Source organism: Dermacentor albipictus, chromosome 1, assembly GCF_038994185.2.
Source record: "Dermacentor albipictus isolate Rhodes 1998 colony chromosome 1, USDA_Dalb.pri_finalv2, whole genome shotgun sequence".
NCBI classification, from domain to species: domain Eukaryota; kingdom Metazoa; phylum Arthropoda; class Arachnida; order Ixodida; family Ixodidae; genus Dermacentor; species Dermacentor albipictus.
In genome coordinates, this window is record NC_091821.1 from 299,407,144 (window position 1) to 299,427,947 (window position 20,804).

General features: G+C 46.2%; 1 protein-coding gene across 4 annotated transcripts in view; it reads right to left on the reverse strand.

The window, feature by feature from the left end:
- Window positions 1–20,804, reverse strand: part of LOC135916807 (parathyroid hormone/parathyroid hormone-related peptide receptor-like) — a 972,783-nt gene that overhangs the window by 743,017 nt on the left and 208,962 nt on the right. The window lies entirely within an intron of this gene.

Sequence of the window (20,804 nt, forward strand, 5' to 3'; positions counted from 1 at the left end):
CTGCATAGAACACCGTCGCCGCCATGCAGAAAGAGGAGGAAAGGGTCCCCCCCCCCCTGTTCTTGTGTGGCGGATAGGGTGCTCTTCAGTTGCCGACGCGCCGGTTATTTCACGTAGGCCCCGGCACGTCGACGAATACGTGACCACCTTCCCACGGCTAGACCTGGTTCTTAGCGCTGCGGAAGCGAGGGTATCATATTGTTTGTGTCGGCATCGGCGGCGTTGTCCCTGAAACCAACTCCGCAGCTGGGGTTGACTCACTATCGGCGTCAGCGGCATCAGTCAGTCGCTGCTATCTCTTCCCTCCTCCCTTTATCGTGTTGTCCGCTTGCTGCGCGCGCTTCTGCCCCCATCGTTTGCCGCTGGGTGTACACGCCGCCCCCCTCCCCCCTCTTCCTGCGAGTCTCCGGTTGTCAAAGCGCCGGCTCGAACTTAATTCCTTTCTTCGCTCCTCCTCCAATGCAACCCCTGTGCGGTGGCAATCAGAGAGCCAGATCGGTGGCGGCGGATCTGTATATGTGCACCGCCCGAGCCGAAATTGCCGCTGCCGTTCGCCACTGCGAAACTATCTGCCAGTTCTTTCTGAGCCATGAGCGAGACGACCGATGGAAGTCCTCCGTCTGCTGCTGCTGCTGCTGTTTAGCTTCCTTCATGACTGTCAAGAACTGTTAGTGGAGTCTTTGTTAAAGGAATACGTGTGAAAAAAAAAATTCTGTGATAGCGCATACATGTGTTGCTCGATTTCTTTGCCTCAATCTATCGAAAAGGTGAAACAGCTTATTTGCTGCGCTCAAATTTCGCATTAGGAAGTAACGTAATCGTCGGTAATTTTTTAATTCTCGTTTCACATCTTGTATTCTCTCAGTATAGAAATTTTTTCCCGCTCTAACTGCGCAGAAAGCTAATAAACTAACAAAAAATAATGCAAATACAGCACGCATGCTGGAGACGTATTGCAGAAACGAGTGCCCTCTGAACGCGCATTTGCTTCGCCTGGATCAATCCGATCCGGCACGTGAGCGATGCTCTTCCACGCAGGTGAGCACAAGTTCGCTATGTCTGGCAACCGGTTTCACGTGGAGCACACAAAGTAAGAAAAATATAGAACATTTTCCACACAAGAAACGCGCTTATGAACAAGCGAACCTGAAAACTGAAACCGTTACGAACGTGTCCGCAAGCGTGCACCTCCTCCAAATTGTTCCTCAAACTTGGGATCTCAAGCATGAGAGGACTTGCAGCGAGAGCCATGTTTCTTTAATTGTTTTAGTCGTAAATATAGTAGGTATTATACTCAAAGCATTCACTTGTGCGTACACACCTCATAATGTTGCCATGGCAACGTAGGTACGTCTATAGAAATAAATAAAAAACAGCATCAAAATGACTGCGTCCCTAATTCTGACACTGTCACACGGGTTGGGCAGGAAGTCTGCACGCCGGGAGGAGGCAGTAGCAAGCGCAGAGGCAAAAATGATGAACATTGAAGGTAATGCAAATGATGTCAAAGCCACATCAGCCACATTCAAAGTGCACAAAGGAAACGGAGGAGGTACGAACTCATATAGTAGTTTGCTTAAGGCGCGTATGCTGAGGCACATTGTGTCGAGAATCCATAGAACATGTTTTTCTTCTTGCGCATTCACACACAGAAATAAAGGACTTAGACTGGCACGTAACGGAGGCACTGATAATACTGATTCCACATCGCCTCGTAAATGTCATGAAACATTTGATGCTTCGCTAATCAGGGGCAGAATTCAGAAAGGTTGTCGTTCGTAATTGCTTTCTACAATTGGCCGTTCGCCTTCGCTAACATTATGTTCAGCGTCTGTATTTGCTGTTATTTTCACGTACGAACAATTCCAGTTTAGGTTCTTTGTTTGAATACGGGCCTGGAAGCGTTGTTCCTAAGATATATGGAAGGGTTGTTCAGCAAACAGTTAGACTGGTGCTCTGAAATCTTTATTTATGAAAGGTATTCATCGGCACTTTTATCCCTTTCTATATGCTCCCCAGTCACTGAAATGCACGCGTCTCATCGTTTCTACCAAGCCTATATAACATGAATGAAGCCATCTATACCCACCTTCTCCAAAATCGCCTCCAATGCATGCTATAACTACGCTTTGTGCCATGGATTGTTGCATGTCAAATCAAGTTTCTTTTTTACCATTGTCCGAAGCATCGCAGCTATCCCCTTCTTCATTCTACAAGCGGGTTTCTGCGATTTCGTTGTGCACCTCTAGGTAAAAAAGGGCATGGCTAATGACATGGAACGAGGCATTGGAGGCGATTTTTAACAAGGCGGCAAAAGATGACTTCACTACATTATCTAGACTTCGTATGAGTGGTGGGAGATTTGAAGTTGACTTACTGGGGAGCATATAGAAACTGATAAAAGTGCCGATGACTAATTTCCGGAACTAAAGATTTCAAAGCTCCCGCATCAGTCCTTATTGAACAACCGTCGTAATGTGTCTTACATCTGCATTTTCCTAGGACCGTATTGTTAAATCACACCAACAAACGAAGGTTTAGATCTAGAAACAATGGCTTCAATATAAAAATAATGTAAAATACGTTAGCGAGACATGAGACGCTGGACAACAAGAGCCGATAGGAATAGGCGATGTCGTCTGGTAAAAAACGAGGAAGTAATTCCTTATGACGGATGTGACGAGATCGTTCGTCCTTGCTATAGTCGCGTGTAGTGCACGTATCTCGCGTGGCAGAGAAGATGTCGTCTGAGCACAGGGAAAAACACGCCTTCCCGCGAGAGAAACCCAATCAGCGGTGGCCACTCGAGACCGGCGCGGGGTCGAAGATGCAATTCGATCCACCGACGTGCAGAGGCGACGCCGCCGAAAGATGCTCGCGCCGTCCGCGATGACGGCCGCGAATTCGCTAACGACGAGCAAGCGACTCCTCGTGCACAAGCAAAGCACCGAAGGTGGCGATGGCCTTCATCGGGCAGCCACTGCCATCGTGCAGCCGAATGGTGCAATCACTCGCCACCGCCCAAAATAACCGGAAACGCAATTCTCGGTGCGCAACCAAATTGGGGGCTCTCTCGGTGCTCATAAATTGTCGGCTCGAGGCCTTGCATTTTATTCCATCTCTCATTTCCGATATTATTGTTCCTAATTATTATGCAGACAATGCCAAGTCTAACTAGACAAGTCATTTATTACACATGTTGCTATTGACATTGTGTTAGAAAAGATGTTCACTGGAGTGGGGTTTTAACGTTGGGGGTCAGCCTCGCGCTGTTCTCCATATTACTGCGAAGACGTACGAAAGTTGGTGCGAAAATTATCCCGCTTTCCTGAGACAAATAAATGCTGAAGTGTTTAAATTTGTAATTGAAGAGGAGAATGTTATGGACAATGTGCGGGCAGTTTCAATGTGTGTCGGCAATTACGTGCTCCGAAAAACAAAGAAAATCTAATGCGCGCGCTCGGTAATGTTACGGGTGCGTTTAACGATGCCTTCAGATTGCTTGATAAGTCTCTCGTCAGAAATGTATTGAGCACTGAGTTTAAATTCGCAGCGAAATTGGAATGTCATGGCTTCATATTTGCTTTGGCAAATTTTTCTTTGCGGAAAGTATCTAAATGGCATTTTTCTCCTTCTATAGGTGCTCTATGCAAAAAGCTTAGGATGCTTTACCGCTGTCTTCGGAAAGCTACGTGTGAAACAAACCTCACCAAGCTTGGTGAAGTGAATAAAGCAACTATGATGAAAATGAAACAAGCGAAAGTCATCGTTATTTATGAATGTTGTTAAGGAACCCCAGGTGGTCAAAATTTCCGGAGTCCTCCACTACGGCGTACCTCATAACCAGAAAGTGGTTTTAGCACGTAAATCCTATAATTTAATTTTCTTTTAATTTACGAAATTGTTCCTAAAAACGTGCTCGGAAATTACAGACCAGTGTCGATCCTTCTGTTCTTTTCAAAAGGGCTGTAGTGAATACTATTTATTCGGCTCAAGCGTTTTTTTTTTTTTCAAAAGTACATTGTTATATCACCTATGCAGTTCGGCTTTAGAGAAAGCTTATCAACACAAATAGCGCTACTTAAGCAGAATATACCCGCCATGGTAGCTCAGTGGCTATGGTGTTAGGCTGCTGAGCACGAGGTCGCGGGATCGAATCCCGGCCACGGCGGCCGCATTTCGATGGGGGTGAAATGGGAAAACACCCGTGTACTTAGATTTAGGTGCACGTTAAAGAACCCCAGGTGGTCGAAATTTCCAGAGTCCTCCACTACGGCGTGCCTCATAATCAGAAAGTGGTTTTGGCACGTAAAACCCCATAATTTTTTAAACAGAATATTTAATATTAAATAACATTACAAGCAATATACTTACCCTTGCTGTATTTGTAGACTTCTCGACAGCCTTCGACCGGATATGTCACATTACTCTGATTAAGAAACTCTCCATATATGGTGTCTGCAATGAATCGCTTAATCTACTTTCCAGCTACTTGACTTATCGGGCTCAATTGGTTCACGTAGGAAATTTTCGCTCACAGTGTAAATCAAATAGCCACGGTGTCCCTCAGGAAAGCATACTGGTGGCCCTACTGTTTAATTTCTACATAAGTGATATGGTGCAAATATATAATGAGGTTGATTATATCATTTTTGCTGATGGCACTAGCATATTTCTTTCATGGACGAATGCAGGTTATTTATTACGTAGAAGAAATGATGCACTGGCAAAACCTCACGCGTGGTCCAGAAGAAATGCTTTGGCAATTAACACAGACAAATATAAACCCGTTACATTCAGACCGACCAACGTGCACTTTATGGTGGACCTCAGCTTTAGGGTGCACTAAAGGCAACGTGCACGTGCACGTGGACTGTTTAAGTACCATTCTAGAAACCTCGCAAACTTTGTTTCGCGCCAAGAAAAGACTTAGTTTAGGAGAAAATTGCATCTGAAGGTTGCGAATATCTTTCTTCTAAATTCAAATCTCCCGTCATCGAACCGGGGGAGTGGTGACGTTGCACACGCCATCGCCAACCCTTGCTGCCGTCGGTGGATAAAACGGCGCCCGACAGACGGCGGTACTGAGCCAAGGCAGAGGGTCAGGAAATACCTCGGGTAACAGAATATAAATACCTTGCTTTATGGATAAACGAAGGCAATAGATATATGGAACCACAGGAAAAAAACAATAACAGTGAAGGGGAAGAGAAATGCAGCCATAAGAGAGAGAGACAAAGAGGAGGAAAGACAGGGAGGTTAGCCAGTGTAAGTACCGGCTGGCTACCCTGTGCTGCGGAAAGGGGTAAAGAGAAGAAAAGAAGAAAGGAGAAGAGGAGAAAAAAAAGAAAATTCACGCAGTAACGCGATACTACGCGATACAACACTCAAAGGCGAGCGCACAATTCGCATGTCCTTAAAAACTTCAGCAAAGCCCTTAAGGCCTTGAGTGCCGAAGCCCGTCTGGACCGGTGTCCTAGAGCTTCCTCCTCTGTAAAGGGGCGATTGTCCAGTTTTTCGAGCGCGGTTACGAGCACATGGCACTTTGTAGCTGGGAGAGTCGCAAAGGAGGTGCTCAATCGCCTCCTCGCAGCCGCAGGTGCCGCAAGTAGGGCTGTCGGCCATTCCAATGCGGAATGAATAGGAGTTCGTGAAGGCCACGCGGAGCCACAGGCGGCACAGAAGTGTTGCTTCCACTCGTGGTAACCCTGGTGGTAGGCGGAGTTGCAGACATGGAGACGTGCGTTCGTGAACTCACTGGTGTTCCACAGATTCTGCGTAAGCTCGCGGGCGAGAAAGCGAAGACTTGTGGATGCGTCTGTTCGTGACAGTGCATGGTAGTGGTACAACGTGGGCACCATCGTGGGCCGATCGGGCGGCATCATCCGCATGATGATTGCCCGAAATTCCGCCGTGACCCGGTATCCACTGGTAGATGATGTTGTGCCCCTTGTTGATTGCGTGATGGTGGAGTAGTCGGATGTCTGCCACTAGTTGCATATTTGGTCCATGGTTGAAAGGGGACATCAGACATTGGAGAGCAGCCTTCGAGTCACATAAGAGGGACCATGACTGTGACGATATGTGACAAATAAACTCCAGAGCAGCACGGATAGCTGCGAGTTCTGCAGCCGTCGATGATGTTACCTGAGACGTCTTGAACTTGAGGCTGACAGACTCTGCGGGAATTACCACTGCTCCAGCTGAACTATTAGAGCACACAGAACCATCCGTGTAAACGCGGATGCGTTCTTTGTGTTTGTCATGTAGGAATGAAAGCACGGTTTGTTTGAGGGCGAAAGATGACATCTCCGTTTTCTTTTTCATACCGGGAATACCAAGAAGAGCCTGGAGTGGATGGAGGCACCATAGCGGTAGAGATGGTCGTGCTGCAGGCGTGAAGTTTGATGGTAAAGTTCCGTGGTTGGCGGCAATAATCCTGCTAAACGCTGATCGAGGTCGAGCGGCAGGAAGGGCGGCGAGACGATGCGATGGAAGTCGCGCGAAGTGCCTGATATGCATCCTTAAAGCGTCGACTTGAAGATAAGTATCGATGGGGTGGACATGCGCGATGGCTATTGTTGCTGCCGTGGATGCACATCTGGGAAGTCCAAGGCAAATTCGTAGAGCTTGAGCTTGTACAGACTGGAGGGAACGGAGGTTGGTCTTACTGGTCCCACCCAGTCCAGTTAAGCTATAGCGCAGGAGACCGAGGAACAGTGCATTATAGAGTTGGAGCATCGCACTCACAGACGCACCCCACGACTTTCCTGCAAGAAATCTGAGCACGTGGGTTATCATGAGTAATTTCCTTTTTAGGTACGAGACATGAGGACTCCAGGAGAGGTCTCGATCTATTATCACTCCTAGAAAGCGCTGCGTCTTCTCGTAGGCAATCGGATGTCCATTAATTCTGACAACGTACGGTTTCATTGCTTTGCGCATGAAAGCGACGATAGAGCACTTCTCGGAGGACACCTCCAGGCCTCGCGCTCGAAGATAACGTGATGTTAGTGTGGCCGCTTGTTGAAGTCTGGCGCGCCCCTGGGGACGCCTCGCTCCTGATGATCAAATGCATATATCGTCTGCATATATCGACACATGGACGGATTGCGGAAGGATGTGAACCAGGTCGATGAGCACGAGGTTAAATAGAGTGGGGCTCAAGACTCCACCTTGTGGTACGCCACGGCAGGTGTTGTGTTGTGATGACGCACCATCCTCTGTTTGCACAAAGAATGACCTGTCCTTCAAGAAGCTGAGTATCCACCGAAAAACAAGGCCGCCTAGGCCGACATTGCCCAAAGCGTCCAGGATGGCTCGATGGGTTACGTTATCATAAGCGCCTTTAACATCCAGGAACATTGCCGCTGACAGCCTCCTTAGGCTTTTTTTGTGCTGAACAGACGAGACAAGGTCGATGACGTTGTCTGCAGAAGAGCGTCCGCGTCAAAAGCCTGCCATAGCGTCAGGGTATAACCGGTAGTGTTCTAGATACCACTCTAGCCGCGTCAGCACCATCCTCTCCATCACCTTACCGAGACAACTGCCCAGAGCAATGGTACGATAAGACGCCACGTCTAGGGGTGATTTACCTGGTTTGAGCAGAGGCACAAGGCGGCTGGACCTCCATGCAGCAGGAAGCACTCCTTCACGCCATGAATTATTGTACACGCCTAGAAGAGCATGCCGGGCTGTTTGACCGAGGTGTCCAAGAGCTGTGTATGTCACCCCGTCCTGACCAGGCGATGAGGAACGTCTGCACGCTGCCAACGCCGCCTGCAACTCCTCTATGGAAAACGGATTGTCCATACGAGAATCCCGCGAGACTGGAACATCACAGGGATCACGTGTAACGAACGATGGCGGCAGACCAGCAACCTTGACACAGAAGTCCTCCGCTACGTCGATCTCTCTGCGACCTTGGTAGAGAGCCAGACATTTGAAGGGGTGACGTTGTTGCGGTGACGTTCGAAGACCCCGCACCGTTCTCCATATATGTGACAGGGGTTTACGCGGATCAAGGGAATCGCAGAAGGTTTTCCATCTTAGAGACTGCAGTGAGTTGATCCGACGCTGGATCTTCTTCTGTATTCGTCTCGCCTCCCTTAGGTCGTAGATGGACTTGGTGCGCCTGTACCTTCGTTCCGCGCGACGGCGGATTGCTCGAAGCCGCTCCAATTCTGCTTCGAAATTAGAAAACTTAGGAATAGGCCTAAAAGCTCTTGTGGCTTCTTGAGCATCTGCGTTAATGAGCTTTTCGATGTTGCCAGGTAGACAGTCCTGGATCTCTTGGCAATTCTTCTCTATGAGCAACGTGTATTGAGGCCAGTCAATGTGACGAAGAACTGTGGTAGACTGTGTCTTGCATATGTCGTCGATTTTAACATATTTTGGGACGTGGTCACTACCATGCGTTTCGTTGTCCGTGACTTACTTACTTTTGGACTTTACCAGGACTTACTTTTGGAAATGCGGTTGTTTGCTTTAAATCAGGGATACGATCAGGACTCGATGTGAACCAGAGGTCAGTGGGTCGCCTCGCATTGGGCGCTAATGGGAAGACTACAAATGAAGCTGTGCAGGGTGATATGGGCTGGACTAGTTTTGAAGTGAGGGAAGCTCGTAGTAAAATTGAGTGATGAACGACTGAGGAATATAGAAGAAAGTAAATGGGCTGGAAGAGTGTTTAGGTATTTGTCCAGAAAAAAACATTGATTCACAGCGGTGGAAAAGAACTAGAAAGCTTACCAACAAGTATACGGCCTGTAGAGTGGGCAACAAAGCAACAAACAACGTCAAGCGGAAAGTCAGAGAGGCCGGAATAATCTCATGGGTGGCGGCAATAGAAAAGAAACCTGCCATGAGTAACTACTTAGGAGGTAAAAACGAAATCAAGGAAGAAATAATTTACGATAACTCAAAGGGAAGCTCATTACATTTCGAAGCGAGATCAGGATGCCTTAGAACACGCACCTATAAAGCGAGATATAAGAAGGAAGAAGAAGCATGTGCTTGCTGCGGTAAAGCTAGGGAAACTATGGAGCATGTTTTATTAGAATCTGAAGATGTCTACCCAACGGTCTATTTAGGCACTACTGGTCTCATTGGAGCCCTTGGATTCAGTGAGAGCAGTGGAAAAGTAAGCATCTCCGCAATAAGGATTAGTAAGGATTAGTATTCGTAATAAGGATTAGGAGGATTGGTGGATTAAAAGTAGGGAAACGTCAAAACATGGAGACGTACAAAAGCACAGTTCGCAATAGGGGATCAGAAAATTTGGTGTGAGAGTTCATAGTGTTCTTTTTCTTTTTTTATTGTTTAACCTAGGTAGGACATTAGGCAGTATAATAGCAAGAGCTTGGTGGCGCAACCCACCGCCCCGTTCCAAAGGGGACACTCATAACATTCCGTCCATCCACCCATCTAGAGCTGCGGATTCGCCGCTGCAGCTGCTTTTTGGTCAAGTGGCGAAGCCCGTTCGAGCATCCCGCGATATCATATGAAAGTTTAATTTTCTGCTACTTGCAGTGTGTGCGAGTTTCACGAGCGAGCAAAACCAGCGTAGCACTACGCCATAACTACTGAAACGCGAAAGCGTGGGCGGCGCAGAGTCGAGTGAAAACGAAACCTTTCCACCAGCCTCGTCATTGTCAAGGGTAATTTCAATTTATTTTTTTGAAGAATGAAATAGGACTGGACAAGTAGCACTTTATTTCGTCTTATAATACAATGCAAGGATGCTTTGTGCGACGAGTGGTTGAGTACTAGTAACAATATGTAACTGTGGAATGCCTTCGTCATCGGGCAAGTACTTGAATGTCCCAAGGAAGTCTCTAATTGTGTCCTGCATTTACTTCAATTTCTAGGTTATTAGTACTCTGTTCGCGATAATATTCACGCCTTAGAGCTTCTCAAACGCTAATTTATCACTTTAGCTTGACTTAATATTTGCCTTAGTGTCCCTTTAACCCTTGATGAAAACACTATAGCAATAGTGAGTACTGTGAGAACACTAGGCGTTTAATGAATTCATGTTGTGGAACAGTCATATTGATCTAATAACCACCAAAATAGCTCGTGTTGTAGGACTATTAATAACAGTTCAACACGCATTACAAACTAAAGCAAAGATGTTAATATATCGCGTTCGCTTCGCATCGCATATTAACTGCTGCCAATTAGTGTGGGCAAGCACTACAAGTACTTGTAAAAATAAACTTCTAATACTGCACAAAGCTGCGATGAGAGCTGTAATCAACGTACATTTTAGGTCATACGAAAGCTTCTTTTTCTCAAAATACCGTATGATGGAAGCAGAAAAAAAAAATGTATGAATTTTGCATTCTTAGGTCCTTTAAAAGTTCAGGTAAAACAAAACAAATGTTGCTTGGAGACATAGCAAACTTACACGAAAATCCCGCAATTTACCCAACACGATGCCATGAACTGGCACGGTCCACACCGGCGCACAAATTATGGATTTCAAACACTTATTTAAGCGTTATCATATATATTAAATCAGCTTAAAATTACGCAACAAGACATAGCCACCTTTTCTTCTTTCTTTTAAAGGCATAACTTTCTTCTGATGCAATATAATCGTTTTAGAAAGTGTCGTTTTAAGAAAGGTACAAAAAATTAAATTATGATGTTTTACGTGCGAAAACGACGATCTGATATGAGACACACCGTAATGGGGGACTCCGGAGGTTTGGACCACCTGGAGTTCTTCAACTTGCACCTAAATAAGTACACAGGCATTTTCGCTTATCGCCCCCATCGAAATGCGGTCGCCGTGGTTTTAACAAAGCTAAAAGTGTACTAGCAATAAATGTCTCTTAATGTTGTATTATCACTTTTGTAATAGCACTGTGCTGCTTTCTTGTGTTTTTACTCCCATATGACTAAAACATGCATGTAAACATGCTGGTTTGAAATTAATTCAAATTCATTTATGTACCTATATATATATATGCATACAAGACGAAGGATACTGCGCCAAACCCGAAAGTATAACATTCAATAAAGAAAAGAAGACGAACGTTATAACATATGTTGTTCTTACATTTAGTAAAAACATATGCCATAAGTATGTCTGAAACTGTGTTTCAGTATTGTCTGAACATATACTGAAACACAGTGAACTATACTGTGCTAATTCAACGTACGTCGTACTCTTTCTTTATTTATGTGTGTGTGTGTGTGTGTGTGTGCGTGTGCGTGCGTGTGTGTGTGTGTGTGTGTGTGTGTGTGTGTGTGTGTGTGTGTGTGTGTGTGTGTGTGTGTGTGTGTGTGTGTGTGTGTGTGTGTGCGCGCCTCTAACATGTGATCGGCTTCCCACGCTTCATGCACATATGCTTTTTTTTTTACTTTTGACGCTCCTAACGTCAACGTGTTAAAAGGAAAAAAAATTTCGTAGTATCGTTGTTTTTAACGAGCCTGACTCCCAAATGCACATTGCTGAAGTAATATGGGTTCGAATGCCAATGGTGGCGTTTGTGGACAAATCTTGACGATGAAAGTGTGGACGACCAAGTGGCCGGACAATGACACAAACACGTCGATGAACGACTACGATAGTCGTTAATGTAACGGTCGGACAAGGCAAACGAAGGTTCGAGCTCGTAACTATTGTAGCAATAAAAGACAGACACCGACCATTGCATTATTTATAATGTCGCCATATTTGTGCAGAAGTCTAGACATAGTAGGTGGCCTCTTTGATGCGGTCGTATCAAAATATCTGTTGGAAAGCAGGCAGATCGGCGGCGGAGAGAAATGTTGTGGTAAGACTGACGGCGCGAAGGAATGCAGACCACACAATCGCGGAAACATTACACGTTTTAGGATGCAGTTCAAAGTGCACAATTGTTTAAGTAGTAACTGGTTCTTTTTACCATTCATTCCTGTTATAAAGGGTCGAGACCCGCGCAAAATTAGGAAGGATATACGTCTCTTTGGTGTATTGCGTCTCTGTGGTGTACTATTGCCTATATATATGTATACCGCTTTGTAGAATAAAAAAAAAACAATTGTTAGAAGTTAGCGCTGTGTCTGCGTCGTGTTGTATCTGTCGTCCGTTTTCGTGCGCCTCTTTCGTATTCAAGACTGGTGTGCTACATGGCTCATGTCCCTAAACATTAGTAAGACTGTACATGTTTCATTCCATCGTCGACCTAACTACATTCCCCCTGCCTACAAGATTAACAACTGCACTATATCTACTACCGACTCCTTCAAGTACTTAGGAATTCACCTATCCAAAGATCTGTCTTGGACAAATCACGTAAGCCACATAATTAATTCAGCTAACAAAATTCTTGGTTATCTTCGCCGTAATCTCTTCATGGCACAACCACCCGTGAAATCAGTTGCCTATAAAACGCTTGTGCGACCAAAACTTGAATATGCATGTGCTATCTTTGACCCTTACCAAACTAATCTCACTAAAGCCCTTGAAAGCGTTCAAAACCGTGCTGCTAGATTTATTCTTTCAGATTACTCATATCACACTAGCGTTTCATCCCTAAAATATAAACTAGACCTATCACCTCTTGCCTCTCGTCGTCTCATCTCTCGCCTATGCCTCTATCACAAATTTTTTTATTCCATACCTCCTGACAGCCAGCTGGTTCAGCTGGCTCATCGTGTTCGTCGAACAGGCCATCCGAACTCCGTAATCCCACCACAAGCCCGCACCACTACGTTCCTGCAGTCATTCTTCGTCCGAACTGCCCGAGACTGGAATGGCCTTCACAGACAAACTGCACTCATCCGCGATACAGCACGCTTTCGATCTGCCATTGAGTGTTCCGACTCATCCTTCTAATTTCCACATCATCAATCCCGCCTTTTACATGCCCACCCCTCATGTAATGTCCTATTCTGGACCCTTGAGGTATTAATAAATAAATAAAATAAATAAAAACGTAAAAGTTACGGAATACCAACATGCCCAAACTTACGTTTTTTGAAGTATTGCGACAGATGATCGTACGCTTAATCCGCTTATTTTTTCACACATTGCATTCCACTGAAACCCTTCAAAGGAACAAGAAATGCCATCTCCGACGGACATCGTTCACGCGTGCAGGCTAGAACACACGCATTATCAATAGCGTCACCAAACTTCTTTTTATATATAATTTGATTCTACAGTTACGGTGCCGCTTCCTCGGCGTGAACATTGCCACGGCATTAGCAAAAATAGAAATTTCGATCTCTAGACGATGCAACGTGTTGGAAATTCTCGCAACGGAGGAAAAAGAAAGATCGAGACCGAGATGCTTTCGCGACCTCACAAGCAAATGAAGGTGCCAGCGGACGAATCCGGGCCTTTGTCTCCACACTTGCCACAGTCTAGGTAGCAGGAAATAGCGGCGAGATGTTGAAGGCGTCGCCTTTCGGTCCCTTTTTCGCTGTCGCCGTCGATGTACGGCCAGCCTGCGTCAGAATTGAGCCGCCGAGCAGCCATGATTATTTTATTCGACCGGAAAAGCGCTAATGCGCCGCCGCTGTGCCGGTCTCGCCGCCGAGCGCATCGACTGGGCCGACGCTTTGCGATGCGCGCCCGCGTGCTCGCTCTGACCGAGCGTGTCAGCAAGTGGCTGACCACAATAGGACGCGTCGATTCCAAGTGGCAAGGATGCAGAAAGCGCGAAATGGAACTGAGTTCAGCGTGGGGCTCGTAATTCTGCGCGATGAGATTTGGTGGCCTCCGCTCAATATTCCGGCGAGCGCTCGTTCGTGAAAGCACAGCTGCCGATATCTGCGCTTAACGGGGCTTCGCAAGTTCGGTAGCCAGTCGTGGACATCACAGTGACGTTGGTCATGGCCCAAGCGTACCGAATATTTGAAAAATAAAGGGTCGGTCCAATGGACCCGTTCAAATATCTGTGAAGCAAAGCTTTGGCGAAACGCATTACAACTAAACGCGATTCGTACATTTGGCTTCAACCTACGAAACACGCCAGTGAATTTGTGTTTATGCAGCGCACCTTTAACAGCCATAATGCGAACACCAATGCACGCGGGTGCGCACTGCGGGACGTTGACGCAGCGACGTCGCTTTTGCAAGGCGATGCTTTACGCTTGAGGCGGAAACACCGGTCGTGACAGCTGCACGCACGGACAAGTACAGCGCATGTATGAAGACTATGCTGATCCATAAGGGGGTGGCCCAAATATAGGAAATTTAGGAAGATCAGAGCAGCTGTTGCATATTGTCACGTGGTGGTGACATTGAAGAACACAGTAGCAAATACTGTGAAAGACAAAACTAACTTTTATTGGGTGAACCTGTTCCCACAAAGACAGGCTACACTTATAGCACAATGATAGCGGCGAACACGGTAGGCGATCGTCGAAAATCTGATCAGCGGGTCAAGCGCGTCGGCTTTTATACAGTAGTCATCGAATTTTCCAGACTAATCGTCGGGACCCGCATGCCTTCTACAAAGTTCTACACCATTCGCGTCAAGCGATCAAGTCAGATAACCCAAGGTTCGGCGACAGCAGACTGCGGATAGAAGCATCGATAACTTTCCAGAAACTTCGGATACATGCAGGCGTGTCCCGCGCTGTGCGATAACATTTGTTAGGCGGCAAAACGTGTCGCCCGATAAAGACAAGTACACGTGTCAATATGATGCACCATGTCAGCACTGTGCACGCTAAGGAAACTGGAAATCGGGAAGAAGGAAAAGATGCCGCAGCACCGATTCAGCGAACGTGCTAAACAGTCCTATTGCCATGCCCTCTTCGCGTTACCTCCCGGCATTTCATTGAGACGCTGTTTCTTAAAACGGATGCAGACAATAGTTTACAAGCCGTTGTAGCAAGTCACCACGCAATAGCTGATTAACGATCATACCTGACAAAACAGCGCTAAATTAGGCGACAACAACGACATTTCTTTAAATAGACACGACAAAAATTACATTATGAGTTATGAGTCAAGTGTTAAAGGGACACTAAAGCGAAACAATAAATAAGTATAGACTAATGCAGCATTGTTTGAGAACCCTGCAGGCAGTCATTTCGAAAAGATAGTTTGATTATTGGACGAGAAAATGAATTTCCAAGTATCAGTATTTGAATTTCGCGCCGAAACCCCAGCGCCTGTACGTCAGCGTGACGTCAGGGATTCCAAAGTATGTTTTCGCATTTGGGCCGCGTTGGCTGAATAAAGCTTCCCGAAACTTGCCACGTTTAATATTTGGTTCCTTTAGAACACAATGTAGTCAATTTGTACCGCTATATATATTTGGTAGGCCCTAGAAGATGCCATCAAAATCCAAAACGTCACAGCCCCCAGGCGCGGAAACTTAAGTAGGCGTCGCCACCCGTATTTCGTTTTTGCGCTTTTTCTGGCTTACCAAACGTCTTATCGTTGTAAGAGTGGTGTTTCTGGTATTGTAGAACGGTAATTTACTGATGCAGAAGAAATCATTTTTCCCTTTAGTGTCCCTTTAAACTCGAGGCATACCGCGCGAGGAAGCGTTTGGGTCCCATACGCTTCCGCAGTATGGGACCCATACTACGTAAGGATATTGCACAAGTAGAACGAATTCAGCGCCTCGTTGCTCGATTTTTTGTATCTGACTATCGTTCTTCTTCATCTATTACTGACATGTTGCAGCGACTGAATCTGGAACCCCTCCGTGTCCGCCGAAGGATTGCGAGACTAAAAATGCTTCATTAGATCTATCAGCACAAAATCGGTCTGCCGCGCGAAACTTATCTTTCCCGCGCACAACACAGGTGTTCTAGAATTTACGACTCGAATGTTATCCGCCCGTACTTTGCCAGGACGAAGATGTTTCAGAAGTCTTTTTTGCCGCTCACAATTGAGGAGTGAAAGTGTCTGCCAGCGTCTGTTGTTGATTGTGCAAATGTTAGATTCCTTTGAGAAATCTTTGTCATTGCACTTGATGTAAACCTCTCCTGCTAGGGCAGATTGCTGCCTGCAGCATTTTGAAATAAACAAATAAATAAATAAACTGAAAAGCTGTCGACCTATTAATTACTACCAATAGACTACGTTGCTTCAAAAAACAAAAAGAAAGAATGCAAGCACAATAATCCGTTTAGAATACAAATTTAGTTACTAAATTGCATTCGCGATACGCCTTTGCAAAAAACAGATAAACATAGCCTGCATAAGTGGCTAGATCAGAAAGCACATTTCGTATGACATTGAAAATGCTGAAAAACTGCAAGTAAAACACGTTGTTGGGCTAGTTGGTGCATGGTACTTAAGAGAAAAAAACCTGCAAGAAAAACAGGCACACAGGAAACATACAGCCTCTTTCTTGCCTGTCTTCTTGTATATTTCCGGTGTGCGTCTTTTCTGGCTGGTTTTTTTCTTAAATAATAACTGCAAGTATCCGATATTCCCAACGTTTCCATTTCATTATTTCCGTACTACAACACTGACTGCATCTAACGTGGTAAAATTCGCAGATTAGAGTATATTTTTCTTTGCTATGGTCATTAGCCACAGCGATCTCACAAGGTAGTATTTTGGGACCTTTGTTGCTCGACGTATTGAAACTGCGCAATCAAAATCATTGAAAAGCCCAAACAGAAAACGTAAGCAGAAGAAATAAGCATTTTTTAACGGTAACAATAAGGATGCCCCATAATATCGCTCAAAGCTTAGGAGGTTGGCACAAGAAACTTTGGGGCCAACCACGGAAGGGGAGCCACCTGACTACGTTCTGGTACTCACATGTGTCCAGGAGGGGGCGGTCTCGGTAGAAGAATTGCAAGCGCTGACGGCAGGTGACGCAGTACTTTCAAAGGTCGTGCAGTACACAAGAGACGGGTGGCCTCCAAGCTCTATAGCATTAGAAGGAAGCTTATTCCCCTTTTACGACCGCAAACTGGAACTTTCAGTGGTCCACCATTTGCTGTATTGGGGCCGTAGAGTAGTCATTCCAGTTAACGCGCAACATAGAATGTTGCACATGTTTCACGATACACATCAAGGATCATCGGCGATGAAATTAATCGCTCGGTCAGCTTTTTGGTGGCCTGGAATGGACCACGACATAGAACAATTGTCAGCGGGGTGCACAAGCTGCATCCAAAATCGACCAATGCCGGCATCTGCTCCGCCAGTTAACTGGCCAACCTGCCAGGAGAACTGGTCGAGAGTGCATCTAGATTTCGCGGGGCCAATCAAAGGAAAGATGATCCTTGGTCTCGTATAGATGCTCACAGCAAATGGATTGAGGCCGTACCAATGAAACAGGCGACCACATCTTCGACTATTGGTTGCCTGCGCAGCTTCTTTAGCGGGTTCGGATTTCCTCGCACCATTGTTTTAGATAATGGGACGCAGTTCACTAGCCAAGAATTTACTGATTTTGCGAACAACAATAACATACCCACCTGCACACGGCTGCGTTTCAATTACAGTCGAATGGCCTAGCAGAGGGAGCTGTCCGAAGTGGTAAAGGTGGGCTGAAGAAGATGAACCAGGGCAGATTAGAAGATTGCCTTTGCAGACTACTTTTCAACTACCAGAGAACATCCCTTGCGTCGGGCAAATCCCATTCGGAACTTCTTCTTGGCTACCAAATCCAGTCCCGCCTCGACACATGTTTGCCTTCTTTGGTTGCACGAAGATCGGGAACATCGGATGACTGGACTCTTGCACAAGACACAAATGTTGACGTCCATAACTTTGGTAAAGGTGATAAGTGGAAGACGGGCACGGTAAAGTCAGCAGACGGAGCTAGGATGGTGACAGTGAAAACGCCTGAGGGCCTCGTTCGGCGACACGTTGATTAAGTCCACACAAGAAAAGACCCGACGGCTACCCAAGGCCACAGGGAAAGTGAAAGGTCATCCATCTCGAGAACTCCAGAAGAAACTCCCGGCGCAAAGCCAAAGGCAAAAGCCGAAACTCGTGAAACGTCACCGCCACAGCGTCAGTCATTACCCCAACCTCTCGACGCACAAGAGAGAAACGATGAACGGCCACGGAACTCCGACGCTCAACACGAGAGCGCAGACCTGTGCAGCGTCTTCAGTATTATTGATGGAGAAATGTTATAACTCCAGTGTTCTTCTTAACATTTCTCAGTTGAAGTCTACAGCTAGACGTGCCAATCTGGTTGCCTATCTTATGTTTTCATCGTATCCCTTCCCCTCCTTCCGTACCTGTATTTATATTCCGACGTGCACTGCAAATAAACGCCCATTCTTCCAGCTTGTCAGCGTGTGTCTGCCTCACCTGCGTCAAGCGCAGTGTCCGACCTACGATGTAAGTGTCTTTGTCTGTTGGATTCTTATGATAATATTAATAAAAATCAGGCCCTTCTGTTAACCCCCTTTCTTCTAGTTTATGCCAATTTTGACACATACCAATATAATGAAACCACCATGAGAGTACCAAGACGTAGGCGGCTACAGACAGACAAACAGACACTGTCAAATTGGCAAATGTTCGCCAAGAAATGCTCCGCATTTAAATAAAGCAACTGCCCGTAATGGCTGTAAACACCTCACACGCACTAAATATTAATCGTTCAACAGAATACATAGCGCTATAAGAAGAAGGATAGATCGAGACTAGACAGGCCCTATCCTTTATTCTGTATCACGACAAATTACCAACATTACATTAAATTACCAATTACCCGGAAAAGGGTGTTTTACGGCGTTTCCTCACGGACTCCGGTAACCGCCACGGCCGTGTGACAGATGCCCCAGCTAACCGCGGGGTCCTACCAGGAACCAAGAAGCGCCAGCTTGAGCCAAGCGTGACAATCTCTGTCTACGAAGCTCCCATCCTTTCTGTGTGCTCAGTGAATAAAGGTGCGGGAGTGATTGTGTGAACCCTCGCCCTTAGCGCGGGTCCTTCAACGACTTTGGACGCTCCGACTGGACGAAGGTGGGGTGGCAGTTTTCCCTGGCCAAGGGACCTAGACAGGAGAGAGGGGGTTTAAGCGGACTTTTTCGGGTCCTCAGTGTGATTCATTGCAGTTCTGCTAAATTGGTGAAACGTAACGTTCTACGCTCCTCATGTAGCCGCGAGCCCAATTTGTTCTTCCTCCTCTTTCCTCGAGTGATGGCGCCCACGCGCCTCGTTCAAACAATCAAATACCGCACGCGTGTAGCAATGTTGTAAATGAACCCAGTACTCCTCGTTCTTGATAAGAACACGTTCCTCCCTTCCACAACGTCCTTAGCGTACATGAGTCCGACGACGGCACGGGCCAGCCTTTGAGGTGCCCGACCCCAGCTCTTACAATGTGCCGGCGAGCCGCAACACGAGCGGCCCTAAATAGGCCTAGAACGAACTGCGCCCAATGCACGACTCGGAAACCGGCCGCGAGCGCCGCGGGTGGCGCGCGGGCGCTCATTGCGCCTCGCTGCGCACATTTCGCGCGCTGCGAGTAAAAAATACTTGCGCCACACATGTCGCCCTCGAAATGAGTGGAATGTTTTCGGATACAAAAACAGCTTTACCACGGGAAGCCCATCATTCGAGAATATGAAATTTCATTAATTTTTTTCTCTAGTTGCCAATAGCTTAGTATACAGGAATTATACTGGTGGTGGAAGAGGACCCACGATCAGACACCGTAGGTATAGGTTATAATCATATAGTGCGCAATGTTTTTTAACTGCTCCACAAACGTTAGGGGGGACGCACTGTATTTGACATACCGCTGTACAGTGAAGCCATCATGTTCGTATATCTACTGTATATACGTGCGGCGACCGTCGCCTTTCATGTCCCCGTTGTGCCACAAACGTCGCGTCGCGTAGCTCAAGTAACAAACATTGTTTTCGTGATGAGTGCACCCTCATCGTTGACATGAATGTAAACTTTGGTAGACAATGTTTTATCGGAACAGCATTAATTCCTACGTATCTCTTACACTTATAGAAGCGAATCGTGTGGTACCTTTGGAAAGCATGTGATGAGCTTGTATTGGAAATGCAAAACTTGCAATTTGTGACACAGTGCAAGCAGCCGCGCGCGATATTAGAGCGCTTTAGACATAGCGGCACCAAAATTCATGGGGCCTAAACCAGCCCCTAACACATGTGCGCCTTGCGAGCCGTTGAGCATGTTGAGCCGAATCCTTGCCGGAAATAAATCTCACATAAATGGCACAAATTGGTGAATAAATCAGTATTACTTATCTATAATGGCTTTTCATTCAACAGCTCCAAGTTCCTACTAGAGAGGGTTTGAGTTGGGATGCGCCACCTGCCCTTGGTTGATAATATTAAATATGTGAGTCACCCTGAAATAAGCCTAATCTTTTTTGCTGTTCATGCACCGAATCTAACGATAGGTAGTGTCCCGCTTACAACGCCCAGCGACAGACCCCTCAAGATAACTGATCTCGTTCACTTGCGTGCTGCAGGCGTAGGAAATGATTGCAGATGCCTTAAATAAGAAGTGGACCAAAGTACTCTATTGTTGACAAGTTCGTTCATATTGAACAAGTAACATACTACGCAAAATACAAGGGTGCAAAAAATCCGGAACACATGATTGCGCTCTGTCCTATCTACATTTCTGCCGTTGTATTTTGGCAGTACGTTATTCGAACCTGCGGCTCCGCCCAAAGCACGTGTACGCGAAACACTCTGAACCTTCAAATATCTGGGTCCCTTATTTTAAATTATTTCTTGAACGGTCACCGTTATTGCAAGCCCTTTGTGTGGAGCTTGGCTTTAGGAACAAGCGTGGATGCAAAACTTATGAGTTCTAGCTGCAGGACTGCAAATGAGCAAATCCAGTTAGGTTTCGAACACCATGAAACGGTATT